Source organism: Rutidosis leptorrhynchoides, chromosome 9 (assembly GCF_046630445.1).
Source record: "Rutidosis leptorrhynchoides isolate AG116_Rl617_1_P2 chromosome 9, CSIRO_AGI_Rlap_v1, whole genome shotgun sequence".
Classification (NCBI taxonomy): Eukaryota; Viridiplantae; Streptophyta; class Magnoliopsida; order Asterales; family Asteraceae; genus Rutidosis; species Rutidosis leptorrhynchoides.
Window position 1 is genome coordinate 374,431,275 of NC_092341.1, and position 14,626 is coordinate 374,445,900.

The 14,626-nt window shown below is 36.1% G+C and overlaps 1 non-coding gene across 1 annotated transcript; it reads left to right on the forward strand.

Annotated features, from left to right (window-relative positions):
* The first annotated feature begins 12,683 nt into the window (after window positions 1-12,683).
* Window positions 12,684-12,790, forward strand: LOC139869805 (small nucleolar RNA R71). The gene has a single exon (XR_011766383.1). It is a non-coding gene; the product is annotated as a small nucleolar RNA R71 (small nucleolar RNA).
* The last annotated feature ends 1,836 nt before the right edge of the window (window positions 12,791-14,626 follow it).

The following is a 14,626-nucleotide window of genomic DNA, read 5'->3' on the forward strand; positions in this document are numbered from 1 at the left end:
ATCACCATTCCTTGCTCCAACCTTGAGCATACGAAGGATTTTAACCTATCCTTAAACACTTCAAACGAAAAGTGTATCACAAATTACACAACTACACTCTCGCAATCATCCAATTGCTATAGCTTGTCAACTTCACCTAGTCACTCATGTACTTAAGGGTTTCATCTTGGTACCCTAAGTACAATGTAACCACAACACAATTGGAGTCGAACACCACGCTAGTAGGTATGAAAGAGGCACCTAATGTCGCGTCACGTAGACTCCTTTACCAACATACATCGAGATCTAACACTCGATCTCTCGGGTTTCATCCCACTCGACGAACCTCATGGTTCATCAACTTTAACACGAGAGCGACACGCTCTAACATCCGAACACCGAAGCCCACACACCTGGCTTGGTAGAAACAATTCCCAATACTAAGGAATGCTTGGTTGCACCAAGTCTTACGCCTTTCGCCCGACAATCAAAACGTCACCATAGGGTACTTCCATTAGGAACGTCATCCATAACAACAATATGCACAACACAAGGCATTTAACAACTCAAACTCATCGGCACAAAATAAATAATCAAAGGACGCACCTATTAAAATGAAACGTACCTCAACGTCTCCTTGCAGCATTCGCCGCCGCCAACTCGAGACAACCCGGCTTGCGATGTCCCTCTTTATGACAATAGTAGGACATTCCGTCATTACTTCTCGACATTGTGCATTCCCACAACTTGTGGCCCCTAATACCACAATTGAAACATCTAGGTGCACGAGAATCCACCGTGCCTTTTCCCACATTACCCGTACTCGCACTTGCACCCTTATTTTTCTTACCCGGGGCGCCGTACGAATCAACCCTCCTCTTACTTGAAGGTTCACACATCTTTGATCGCGTATACGACTCGAAACCTCTAGCCAAGTTGAATAATTCCGCAAACGATTTCGCTTGACCGCGACTAATTTTACTTTTTAAGTCATTATTCATGGTCCGATAGAAATCCCCCATTAACAAACGATCATTCCCCAAATACTCCGGGCAAAAACGAGCCTTCGCCATAAAGGTCGTCTTGAGAGTATTCAAATCCATAGATCCTTGCCGCAAATTTCACAACTCATTACGCAATTCCCACAAATCGGCCGAAGTCCGGAACTCCTCGAAGAATTCCTCCTTAAACTCGTTCCACGATAAGGCCATAAACGTTTCGCCACTGACAAGGTCGATCTTACCATCCAACCAATCCCTTGCCCTGCCCCGCAACAGACTAGTAGCGAGTCTCGTCTTTTTCTCGGGAGGGTAATCAATAGTACGAAAACACCCTTCGACATCTGAAATCCAAGTTGTGCTTACCAAAGGATCCGGTTTCCCGTCATACATCGGGGGTTTAGTCCTCATGAAGCTCTTAAGACAACGCTCCATTTCACTACTACCCCGAAATTCGGAATACTTCCTATCCATTTCTTCTCGAAACGCACTCATTTGCTCCGCAACGGCAGCCGCAACTCTAGAGTTAAACTCCTCGTCATTCGTCTCGATCTCGTTTCACGTCATCATTCTAAAGAATGCAAAACGATTAGTCCACGAATGTATAAAACAACACGCATAACACCGCCCCATCTTGCTCAACACTCGTCGTACATCACTTGTTAAACACGATTTGCACCCGTAATAAGGTTTTCAAGTCCTTATTACGCACACACATCGTATCCCCTCGTTAGTACAACGACCATCTTGCTCGATGATATTCGCAACGCAACATAAACATAAACATAACACGACCGTATATTAATAATATCCACGTATTAATATACACGTTAGTCCACCTATCAATTAAGGCACTAACCAAATTCCCATTCTGACCCGTAATCCTACAAGTCCCGCAACAAATAAGCACACACAAAAATCTAAGTCTAGGCACCTATCTCAAGTCACCTAAATCCCTTAGACCATGCTCTGATACCACTTGTAACGACCCAACCCGCTAACCTTCCGAAAATGTGCCACACAAAAAAAATTTCTGAAACAGTTGATCTGGACGGCGTCCAAAAGCTTGGACGGCGTCCAGCTCTTAAGACTGGGACGGCGTCCAGACATCTGGGACGGCGTCTAGATGTACTAAAACATTCTGATCAGTTTTTCGAACACACGCGGGCGAAAACCCGTTTCCTGACAATTTTAAACCAAAACACTTCCACAATAGATTACAATAGTTTAAACTAGGAGTTTTCCACAATAAAAACCGAGTTTTACGACACCGGGCCCACATCGACCCAAAATACCACAAGTGACTATTTCGACCCATTAGTTTATACAAAAACATCGATCGAGCATGGGATTGGGGACACGCTACCCAATCCTAATCAAATCCAAAAGCAAGTCTTCTAAAGCAACTACGCAAGTCCACTAGTCCCCGCGCTTACCCGAACCACCGTATCCGTGCAATCTATAAAAATGTAAACAACGAGAGGGTAAGCTAACGCTTAGTGAGTGAAAATATACTACATACATATATATGTATAAAATGGACACGCCACACAAATATCAAATACCGCATACCGAAGCATCCAAGTATAAGGCAAGCTAAGCTAAGCATACCGTAGTCACTAAGCAACAAGCTATAGATACATCAACAAATATAATTTCACCAACGACGATGTGAACAACGCCAAGAAGCTACACCCGGAGGGTTAGCTACATCACGACAATAAAACAATATATATAACAATATATAAACGAATAAGGTTAACGCCTTAACCCATTACCGAATACCAAACACCACAATGAAGATTGGCCGAACAACCCAAGCCTTAGTGAATTCGCACAACCCGATATTCACTTCTTCACCAATTCAACAACCGAGGTTGGCCGAACTACCCGAGCCTTAGTGAATTCGCACAACCCGAGATTCACTACCTCATCACAAGATGACCGAACAACCCGAGTCATCATGAATCCGCTCTACCCGAGATTCACTTCTCAACATCAAACCCACGGTCACGGGATTATAAAATCCACCACATCGGGGTTATCCACATCACAACAATATCAACCCTTCGCCTTTGGGGTTATAACATCCAAATCACAACCACGTGTGATAACGTACACACAACGTGTACCTCGCCAAAGGTAAACAACCAAAATGCACAACCGTGCCAATTAGACCTATACACAAGTCCATCAAATCCACCTATATGTGAAGTGAGCTCTATAAGCGAGAACCACTTCACCCGACCCGCACCCATCCTACACATACATATGCACATAGGATATTAACACTCACCTTGTCGCCTTGATGAATGCTTCCAAATAATCCGCAACTCGTCAATGGAACGTACCTATTCCATTATCACAATACAAACAACACAATTAGGGTTGACTTACAAACCAACCTAATTGACCCTTAGTGCAAATTCGACCCATTTGCACTTCCAAGCACAAACCGCGCCCAAATTAATCAATAATCACTAATACACGTGAAAATGGTCCTAACACACCAATTAAACCCGAACACAAGTGTTAAACACGTGTCATACCCATTTTGACACCAAAACCCTAATTTTGACCCATTTCAAAATTAGTTAACCAAACTCACCCAAAAGAGTTTCACCACCTCCATAATCACTAAACCTAGTGATTAAACTCAAGATCAAACCCTAATCAACGCCAAAACGTCAACCAACCCAAAACCCGCCAAGTGACAAGATTAACAAGTCACCATGAACCTACTTCATCATCTAAAAGGGTTTCACAACAATCTAGCTCAAAACCCTAACTTGAACATCAAATCTAACAAATGAAATTTGGAGTTTGAGCTTACCAATACCACCACAACGTAGCTAGGAGCGAGATGAACAACTTTAGAACCCGAGCTTTTGCGAGAATCCGACTCCTTCTTCTCCAAATCCACCTATCTCTCTCTAAAACTCTTACTCTCTCACTAGAACAAGATGAGAGTGTTTGTGTGGGTGTTAGTGGAGCAAATGAGGCTCCTAGAACTGATCTTGTGGCCTTAACTCGTTCCATAAGTGAAAATACCATTTTGCCCCTCTAAAAATCTTAAAATAACCCAGCTGGCCCGACAGACAAACTGGAAGGCGTCCCAAATTTCTGGACGGCGTCCAGCCTTTAACATCTGGACGGCGTCCCACCATTCTGGACGGCGTCCAGCCTTTAACATCTGGACGGCGTCCCACCATCCTGGACGGCGTCCCGAACAACTAAAAAGTCAGAAACAGGATTAGGGTCTTACAACTTGTGACATCTTTCAAGGTCTCGTGCTCTTCTTTTCGCTGCGGATTTTGATTTTCCTTTACCAAATTGTAACTTATTATTTTCGCATCTGGATTCTTTTCTTACTTCGTCCAATTTGCCTCTGATTAATGATACTATTTCACTTGGAAGTGTGTCATTATTACGTTTAGTAATCAAAGCGTGTAGCATTAGACCATGGTTTAATTCACATGAAGTCTTCATTTCGTAAAACCTAAAAAAAATAAAAATTTAGAATGGGGGGAGAAGACTAGTTCTTTAGGGTCTGCTAGGGAAAGACCATTCGGATTCCATTTTCGAGAACTACATGAAAACAGAAAATCTAACTCTAACAGAAATACATATTATCCTTAAAAGACTTGATTCTCCCCACACTTAGTTAGCTGTGGTGTTAAAATTGTAATTAACTTCGTTGTCAACTTCCATCAGACTATCTATGTAATGTTTAACTCTGTGACCATTAACTTTAAATTCAATCCCATTTGAATTTATTAATTCTACTGTTCCGTATGGGAAAACTCTTTTGACTCTGATTGGTCCAGACCATCTTGATTTCAATTTTTCAGGAAATAGCTTGAATCGTGAATTGAAAAGAAGAACTTTGTCTCCTTCCTTAAATTCTTTTGAACTTCTGATTCTTTTATCATGCCATTTCTTCATTCTTTCCTTATAGATTAGTGAATTTTCGTATGCATCTTTTCTTAATTCTTCTAATTCATTTAGTTGACTTAATCGTAGACGTCCAGCTTCATGTAAATCAAGATTACATGTCCTCAAAGCCCAAAATGCTTTGTGTTCAATTTCTACTGGAAGATGACATGCTTTTCCGTAAACGAGTTTAAAAGGTGTGGTTCCAATTGGAGTTTTGTAGGCTGTTCTAAAAGCCCAGAGTGCATCTTCCAATTTAATGGACCATTCCTTCAGATTTGATCCTACGGTTTTATCTAGAATACGTTTTAAAGCTCGGTTGGTATTTTCAACTTGTCCACTTGTCTGTGGATGATAAGCAGTGGAGATTTTATGAGTTACTCCATATCTTTTGAGAACTTTCTCAAGTTAATTATTACAGAAATGAGTACCCCGATCACTTATTAAAGCTTTCGGTGTTCCAAACCTTGCAAAAAGACGTTTTAAAAAGTTGACTACAACTCGTGCATCGTTAGTTGGGAGAGCTTGTGCTTCCGCCCATTTAGATACATAATCAATGGCTACGAGAATATAGAGATTATTATGAGATTTTGGAAATGGACCCATAAAGTCAATACCCCAAATGTCAAATACTTCACATACTTGAATGACATTTTGTGACATTTCATCACGTTGACTTATTTTTCCGGCCCTTTGACAAGCATCACATGATTTGCAAAGAAGGTGTGCATCTTTGTAAATTGTAGGCCAATAGAATCCAGCATCGTAAACTTTTTGTGCTGTTAATTGAGGCCCATAATGCCCTCCTGTTGGTCCTGTGTGACAATGGTTTAAGATTTTACTAGCTTCATCTCCGAATACACATCGGCGTATTATTCCATCTGGACAACTTTTAAACAAATGTGGATCTTCCCAGAAATAGTGTTTTATATCACTAAAGAATTTCTTTCATTTTTGGTACGACAATCCTTTTTCAAGGAATCCACATACTAAATAGTTTGCATAGTCTGCAAACCATGGAATTTCATTATAATCTATCTTCAATAGATATTCATCAGGAAAGTTGTCTTGTATGGCCGATTCGTTTAGAACTTCTAATTCGGGATTTTCAAGACGAGAAAGATAATCAGCGGCGAGATTTTCTGCTCTCTTTTTATCTCGGATTTCAATATCAAACTCTTGTAAGAGTAAGATCCAACGGATTAATCGTGGTTTAGCATCTTGTTTCGAAAATAGGTATCTAAGAGCAGAATGGTCGTTATAGACCACCGTTTTAGCTAGAACGAGATATGAACGAAATTTGTCAACAGCAAAGACAATCGCAAGGAGTTCTTTTTCAGTAGTTGTGTAATTTGTTTGTGCTCCTTGTAACGTCTTACTAGCATAATATATAGGTTGAAATTGTTTTTCAATCCTTTGTCCTAAAACGGCTCCCATTGCAAAATCACTTGCATCGCACATAAGTTCAAATGGTAGATTCCAATTTGGAGTTATCATAATCGGTGCATTAGTGAGTTTTTCTTTAAGAATATTAAAAGATTTGATACATTCATCTGAAAAGATGAATGGAGCATCTTTTTCTAGGAGTTTATTCATAGGAGTGGCAATTTTAGAAAAATCTTTTATGAAACGTCGGTAAAAACCGGCATGCCCTAGAAAACTCCTAACTCCTCTAACATTGGTGGGATGTGGAAGTTTAGCAATTACATCTACTTTAGCTCTATCCACTTCAATTCCTTCCTTTGAAATTTTATGTCCAAGAACGATGCCTTCTTTAACCATGAAATGGCATTTTTCCCAATTAAGAACTAGATTTGATTGTTCACATCTAATAAGCATTCGTTCAAGATTAACTAGACATGATTCAAATGTATCACCGAAGACTGAAAAGTCATCCATGAAAACTTCCATGCATTCTTCTATCATGTCATGAAAAATCGCCATCATGCACCTTTGAAAGGTTGCAGGGGCGTTGCAAAGTCCAAATGGCATGCGTTTGTAAGTAAAAGTACCATAAGGGCATGTGAACGTGGTTTTTTCTTGGTCCTCGGGTGCTATTGGAATTTGAAAATATCCGGAAAAACCATCAAGAAAACAATAGTAACTATTTCCGGCTAATCTTTCCAACATTTGATCAATGAAAGGTAAGGGAAAGTGATCTTTTCTGGTGGCGTCATTTAATTTTCTATAATCAATACATACACGCCATCCTGTTACAGTCCTAGTCGGAATAAGCTCATTTTTCTCATTTGTGATGACAGTCATGCCACCCTTCTTAGGCACGCATTGAACTGGGCTTACCCATGGACTATCAGAAATTGGATAAATTAAACCCGCATCTAGCAGTTTAATAATTTCTTTCTTAACAACATCTTGCATATTAGGATTTAGTCTTCGTTGGCGTTGCACATACGTTTTATGACCTTCTTCCATAAGGATTTTATGTGTGCAATACGAAGGACTTATTCCTTTAATATCATGAATCTTACATGCAATAGCTGGTTTATGAGCTTTTAGCACAGAAATGAGTTGAGATTTTTCATTTTCAGTAAGAGAAGACGATATTATTACAGGTAATTCAGATTCACCATGTAAATAAGCGTATTCCAAATGGTTTGGAAGTGGCTTTAACTCTAATTTTGGTGGTTCTTCTATCGATGATTTGTATCGATATCTGTCTTCCTCTTTTAGCATTTGAATTTCTTCTGTTGTTGGTTCATATCCATTAGCCATAAGTGTAGCTAACATTTCAGTTTCATCAATTGGTTCAGTACCTTCTCCTAAAGAACATTCTCCTGTTCCTTGTAATTCTGGAAATTCTTCTAACAATTCTGCATGTGAATCTATAGTTTGAATATAATAGCATGTATCATCTGCAGATTACGGTTGTTGCATTGCTCTATCAACAGAAAAGGTAACACTCTCATCCTCTATACTTAGGGTCAATTTCTTACCAAACACGTCTATCATTGCTTTAGCCGTGTTTAAGAATGGTCTTCCTAATATGAGAGGAACTTGAGAATCTTCTTCCATGTCCAGAACAACAAAATCTACTGGAAATACTAAAGTACCAACTTTAACTAGCATGTTCTCCATTATCCCTCTAGGATATTTTATTGATCTATCGGCTAGTTGTACACTTATTCTTGTTGGTTTCAATTCTCCAAGGTCTAGTTTAGCGTATAGTGAATACGGCATTAGATTTATACTAGCACCTAAGTCTGCCAATGCTTCTATTGAACTAAGACTACCCAGAAAACATGGAATTGTGAAATTTCATGGATCAGATAGTTTTTCTGGTATCTTATTCAACAGCACTGCTGAACAATTAGCATTCATAGTAACAGCCGAGAGTTCTTCCATTTTCTTTCTATTTGAGATTAGATCTTTCAGAAATTTAGCATATCTAGGCATTCCTAAAATCACATCAATGAAAGGAAGATTTACATTTATCTGTTTAAACATATCCAAGAATTTGGATTGCTCGGCTTCAATTCTCTCTTTTCTCATTTTACTTGGGTAAGGAAGTGGTGGTTGGTATGGTTTAACATAAGGTTTTGCCTTAACTGTGTTATCTTCATTAACCTTTTCAACTACCGGTTCTTTTTCCTTATCTTGTTCAGGTTGTGGTTCTTGTGGAGTAGGAATAGCTTCCTCAGAAATTATAGGTATTTCAGGTGGTTTAAGTGTAATACCACTTCTTGTGGTAATGGCTTTAGCTGTTTCATTCCGGGGGTTAGCATTTGTATCACTAGGTAAACTTCCAGATTTTCTTTCACCTATTAACCTTGCTAGGTTACTTACTTCTTGTTCCAGATTTTGAATAGAAGCTTGTTGATTTCTAAATGCTTGAGCATTTTGTTCATTTGTTTGTTTCTGAGATGTGAAAAATTGCGTTTGAGATTCAACTAGCTTCGTCATCATATCTTCTAAATTCGGCTTTTTATCATCGGTTTGTGGTGGTTTGTTTTGAAAATTAGGTCTTTGCTGATTGTAAGTATTATTGGATACTTGTTGATTACTAGTGTAGTGACCCGAACTTTTCCATGTTTATATATATTAATTGAGATTGATATTTACATGATTAAATGTTTCCAACATGTTAAGCAATCAAACTTGTTAAGACTTGATTAATTGAAATAGGTTTCATATAGACAATTGACCACCCAAGTTGACCGGTGATTCACGAACGTTAAAACTTGTAAAAACTATATGATGACATATATATGGTTATATATATAGTTAACATGATATTATGATAAGTAAACATATCATTAATTATATTAACAATGAACTACATATGTAAAAACAAGACTACTAACTTAATGATTTTGAAACGAGACATATATGTAACGATTATCGTTGTAACGACATTTAATGTATATATATCATATTAAGAGATATTCGTACATCATAATATCATGATAATATAATAATTTAAAATCTCTTTTGATATTATAAACATTGGGTTAACAACATTTAACAAGATCGTTAACCTAAAGGTTTCAAAACAACATTTACATGTAACGACTAACGATGACTTAACGACTCAGTTAAAATGTATATACATGTAGTGTTTTAATATGTATTCATACACTTTTGAAAGACTTCAAGACACTTATCAAAATACTTCTACTTAACAAAAATTCTTACAATTACATCCTCGTTCAGTTTCATCAACAATTCTACTCGTATGCACCCGTATTCGTACTCGTACAATACACAGCTTTTAGATGTATGTACTATTGGTATATACACTCCAATGATCAGCTCTTAGAAGCCCATGTGAGTCACCTAACACATGTGGGAACCATCATTTGGCAACTAGCATGAAATATCTCATAAAATTACAAAAATATGAGTAATCATTCATGACTTATTTACATGAAAACTAAATAACATATCCTTTATATCTAATCCATACACCAACGACCAAAAACACCTACAAACACTTTCATTCTTCAATTTTCTTCATCTAATTGATCTCTCTCAAGTTCTATCTTCAAGTTCTAAGTGTTCTTCATAAATTCCAAAAGTTCTAGTTTCATAAAATCAAGAATACTTTCAAGTTTGCTAGCTCACTTCCAATCTTGTAAGGTGATCATCCAACCTCAAGAAATCTTTGTTTCTTACAGTAGGTTATCATTCTAATACAAGGTAATAATCATATTCAAACTTTGGTTCAATTTCTATAACTATAACAATCTTATTTTAAGTGATGATCTTACGTGAACTTGTTTTCGTGTCATGATTCTGCTTCAAGAACTTCGAGCCATCCAAGGATCCATTGAAGCTAGATCCATTTTTCTCTTTTCCAGTAGGTTTATCCAAGGAACTTAAGGTAGTAATGATGTTCATAACATCATTCGATTCATACATATAAAGCTATCTTATTCGAAGGTTTAAACTTGTAATCACTAGAACATAGTTTAGTTAATTCTAAACTTGTTCGCAAACAAAAGTTAATCCTTCTAACTTGACTTTTAAAATAAACTAAACACATGTTCTATATCTATATGATATGCTAACTTAATGATTTAAAACCTGGAAACACGAAAAACACCGTAAAACCAGATTTACGCCGTCGTAGTAACAACGCGGGCTGTTTTGGGTTAGTTAATTAAAAACTATGATAAACTTTGATTTAAAATTTGTTATTCTGAGAAAATAATTTTTATTATGAACATGAAACTATATCCAAAAATTATGGTTAAACTCAAAGTGGAAGTATGTTTTCTAAAATGGTCATCTAGACGTCGTTCTTTCGACTGAAATGACTACCTTTACAAAAACGACTTGTAACATATTTTTCCGACTATAAACCTATACTTTTTCTGTTTAGATTCATAAAATAGGGTTCAATATGAAACCATAGCAATTTGATTCACTCAAAACGGATTTAAAATGAAGAAGTTATGGGTAAAACAAGATTGGATAATTTTTCTCATTTTAGCTACGTGAAAATTGGTAACAAATCTATTCCAACCATAACTTAATCAACTTGTATTGTATATTATGTAATCTTGAGATACCATAGACACGTTTACAATGTTTCGACCTATCATGTCGACACATCTATATATATTTCGGAACAACCATAGACACTCTATATGTGAATGTTGGAGTTAGCTATACAGGGTTGAGGTTGATTCCAAAATATATATAGTTTGAGTTGTGATCAATACTGAGATACGTATACACTGGGTCGTGGATTGATTCAAGATAATATTTATCGATTTATTTCTGTACATCTAACTGTGGACAACTAGTTGTAGGTTACTAACGAGGACAGCTGACTTAATAAACTTAAAACATCAAAATATATTAAAAGTGTTGTAAATATATTTTGAACATACTTTGATATATATGTATATATTGTTATAGGTTCGTGAATCAACCAGTGGCCAAGTCTTACTTCCCGACGAAGTAAAAATCTGTGAAAGTGAGTTATAGTCCCACTTTTAAAATCTAATATTTTTGGGATGAGAATACATGCAGGTTTTATAAATGATTTACAAAATAGACACAAGTACGTGAAACTACATTCTATGGTTGAATTATCGAAATCGAATATGCCCCTTTTTATTAAGTCTGGTAATCTAAGAATTAGGGAACAGACACCCTAATTGACGCGAATCCTAAAGATAGATCTATTGGGCTTAACAAACCCCATCCAAAGTACCGGATGCTTTAGTACTTCGAAATTTATATCATATCCGAAGGGTGTCCCGGAATGATGGGGATATTCTTATATATGCATCTTGTTAATGTCGGTTACCAGGTGTTCACCATATGAATGATTTTTATCTCTATGTATGGGATGTGTATTGAAATATGAAATCTTGTGGTCTATTATTATGATTTGATATATATAGGTTAAACCTATAACTCACCAACATTTTTGTTGACGTTTTAAGCATGTTTATTCTCAGGTGATTATTAAGAGCTTCCGCTGTCGCATACCTAAATAAGGACGAGATTTGGAGTCCATGCTTGTATGATATTGTGTAAAAACTGCATTCAAAAAACTTATTTTGTTGTAACATATTTGTATTGTAAACCATTATGTAATGGTCGTGTGTAAACGGGATATTTTAGATTATCATTATTTGATAATCTACGTAAAGCTTTTTAAACCTTTATTGATGTAATAAAGGTTATGGTTTGTTTTAAAATGAATGTAGTCTTTGAAAAACGTCTCATATAGAGGTCAAAACCTCGCAACGAAATCAATTAATATGGAACGTTTTTAATCAATAAGAACGGGACATTTCAACTAGGACCTTGTTGGTTGTTGTATGGAACATTTCGATTATAATTCTGGTTTTAGTTGTAAATCGGTCTTGGCGGTTGATAATTATTCTGATAATTATTTCAGGCCTTTGGTTTAGATATGAAACATTCTCTCTTTGTTCCATTGTTAGTTCAATACTGAGACAATCTTTTATTAAATGTGGTCCTCCACACTGCTCACAACTAATTCGTATTGAGTGTATATCCTTAGTCATCTTTTCCATTCGTCTCTCGACAGCATCTATCTTTGCAGAAATGGAATCTAAGTCATGGCTAGAATCGGCTCTAGCTGCTTTAGATGATCTAACGATATCTTTTTCTTGGTGCCACTCATGTGAGTGGGAAGCAGTGTTATCAACAATCTTATAAGCATCAGTTTCTGTTTTCTTCATAATGGAACCACCAGCTGCTATATCGATGTCTTTCCTTGTAGTGATGTCGCATCCTTGGTAGAATATTTGTACTATTTGACAAGTGTCTAAACCATGTTGCGGACATCCTCTCAATAACTTTTCAAATCTTGTCCACGCCTCATATAGAGTTTCATTTGGTTTCTGTGTGAACGTAACAATTTCTCTTTGAAGTCTCACGGCTTTAGATGCCGGAAAGAATTGTTTAAGAAATTTTTCAACTAAAATGTCCCATGTATCAATCGCCCCTTCAGGTAACGATTCCAACCAATCTTTGGCTTCTCCCTTTAAAGTCCAGGGAAATAACATGAGATATATCTGTTCATCTTCAACTTCTCGGATTTTAAATAAAGTACAGATCCTATTAAAGGTACGGAGATGTTCATTTGGATCTTCCTTCGGCGCACCACTAAATTGGCATTGATTAGTTACCATGTGTAGAATTTGTCCTTTGATTTCATAATCTGGCACATTAATGTCTGGATGAGTAATTGCGTGACCTTGGCCAGTGCATTTAGCTCTCATTCGGTCTTCCATACTTAGAGGTTCCAGATTTTCCATGATTGAATTTGTTGAATCTGAATCACTAGAGGATTCTGATTTAATGGTTCGTTCCTCAACAATCTCTGTTTGAATGATTGGTGGTTCCGGAGGAAAAATTAATGGTTCAGGATCTATGAATTGTCCTTGAATATTCTTCGGATTCTCAATTGTGAGGTCGGGTTCAAAAAATGGATTATCAGAAATTTGAATTGGAGTACTTGGTCGACTGGATGATAATTCTGAAGAAAAATCAACGGCGACAATATTTGCTAGATGTCTTGATCGAGTTACAGGTGGTGAACGTTTTGCTCGGTGCATTCATTGAATATCTTATTAGTTTTTAAAAAGAAAGAAAAATTATATAAGTTATCCAATTAATAGACTTTTCTGATTTTGCCCACGTTTCGAATAGCCAAAAGATGCAGCAGAGGGGCAGGATTCGTTTGGTCTCAATATAATTGAGTACTGTTTGGCTCCAATAACCCGGTCCACGTACAAATCCAACTATTACTACGAACCAGAAAATTTTGATGTCTATCAATTTAACCACTTAAAACAATTTTTCGTTGAAATTTAAGAAATTTAGATAAGAAATAGAGAAAATTCTAAGTCCTAAAAACTAGAATGTCGAGAAATAAGAAAGAAAAAGAGCGCGTCGAATAACGTCGAAAAATAAAAGATTGAAAAATAATAGGCGTCGAAAAATAAAAATAAGAAAGTAGCGCGTCGAAACTTAAAAAGGAACTAAAAACTAAGAATTAAAAGTTGTGTCTAAAAATATTAAAGCTTACAAGGAATTCTATATCCCAAATGGCAATATCTTAAAAAGGTACTAAAAACTTAGAACAACGTCGCAAAATTCTAAAGCACCTAAATTTTAGTCTAAAGAAAAAGCACTTAAGGGATTTTACGGCAAATCTTAAAAATCTAAAATTAAAAATAACTATGGCAAATACTATGATTTAAAACTAAATACGAGCGAAAAATACAAATATTACGCTAAAACGAATAAAAAAAGTACAAAATATAAAAATATACTTAAAGTTGTAAAAAGTACAATTTTTATAAAAATATTATTTTTATATTATTTATTTAATAAAACTATTAATTTTATAAATTAATTAAACTAATTATAACTTAATAATACAAATTAAATAAATAACTAAACTAATTAATTAAATAAAACCCTAAAAACTAAATAATTAAATTAATTAAACCCTAATTTCGTATTAATTGCAGTCCTAGGTTGACCTGTCAGATTGACCTCCGCGAGTGCGGTTAGGTCCAGTTCAAAAGCTCCGCGAGTCGCGGAGGGTCAAATTTAGGTTGAAAAGGGGTTCGTTTTTGCACAGGTTCAGTTTTTTTATTTTTATTTTTTTATGTTTTTCTGTTTTATCAAATATATATATAACATAAATATAACTAAATATTTTTATAAAACAATAAAATACTTATTTTTAAACTCAAAAG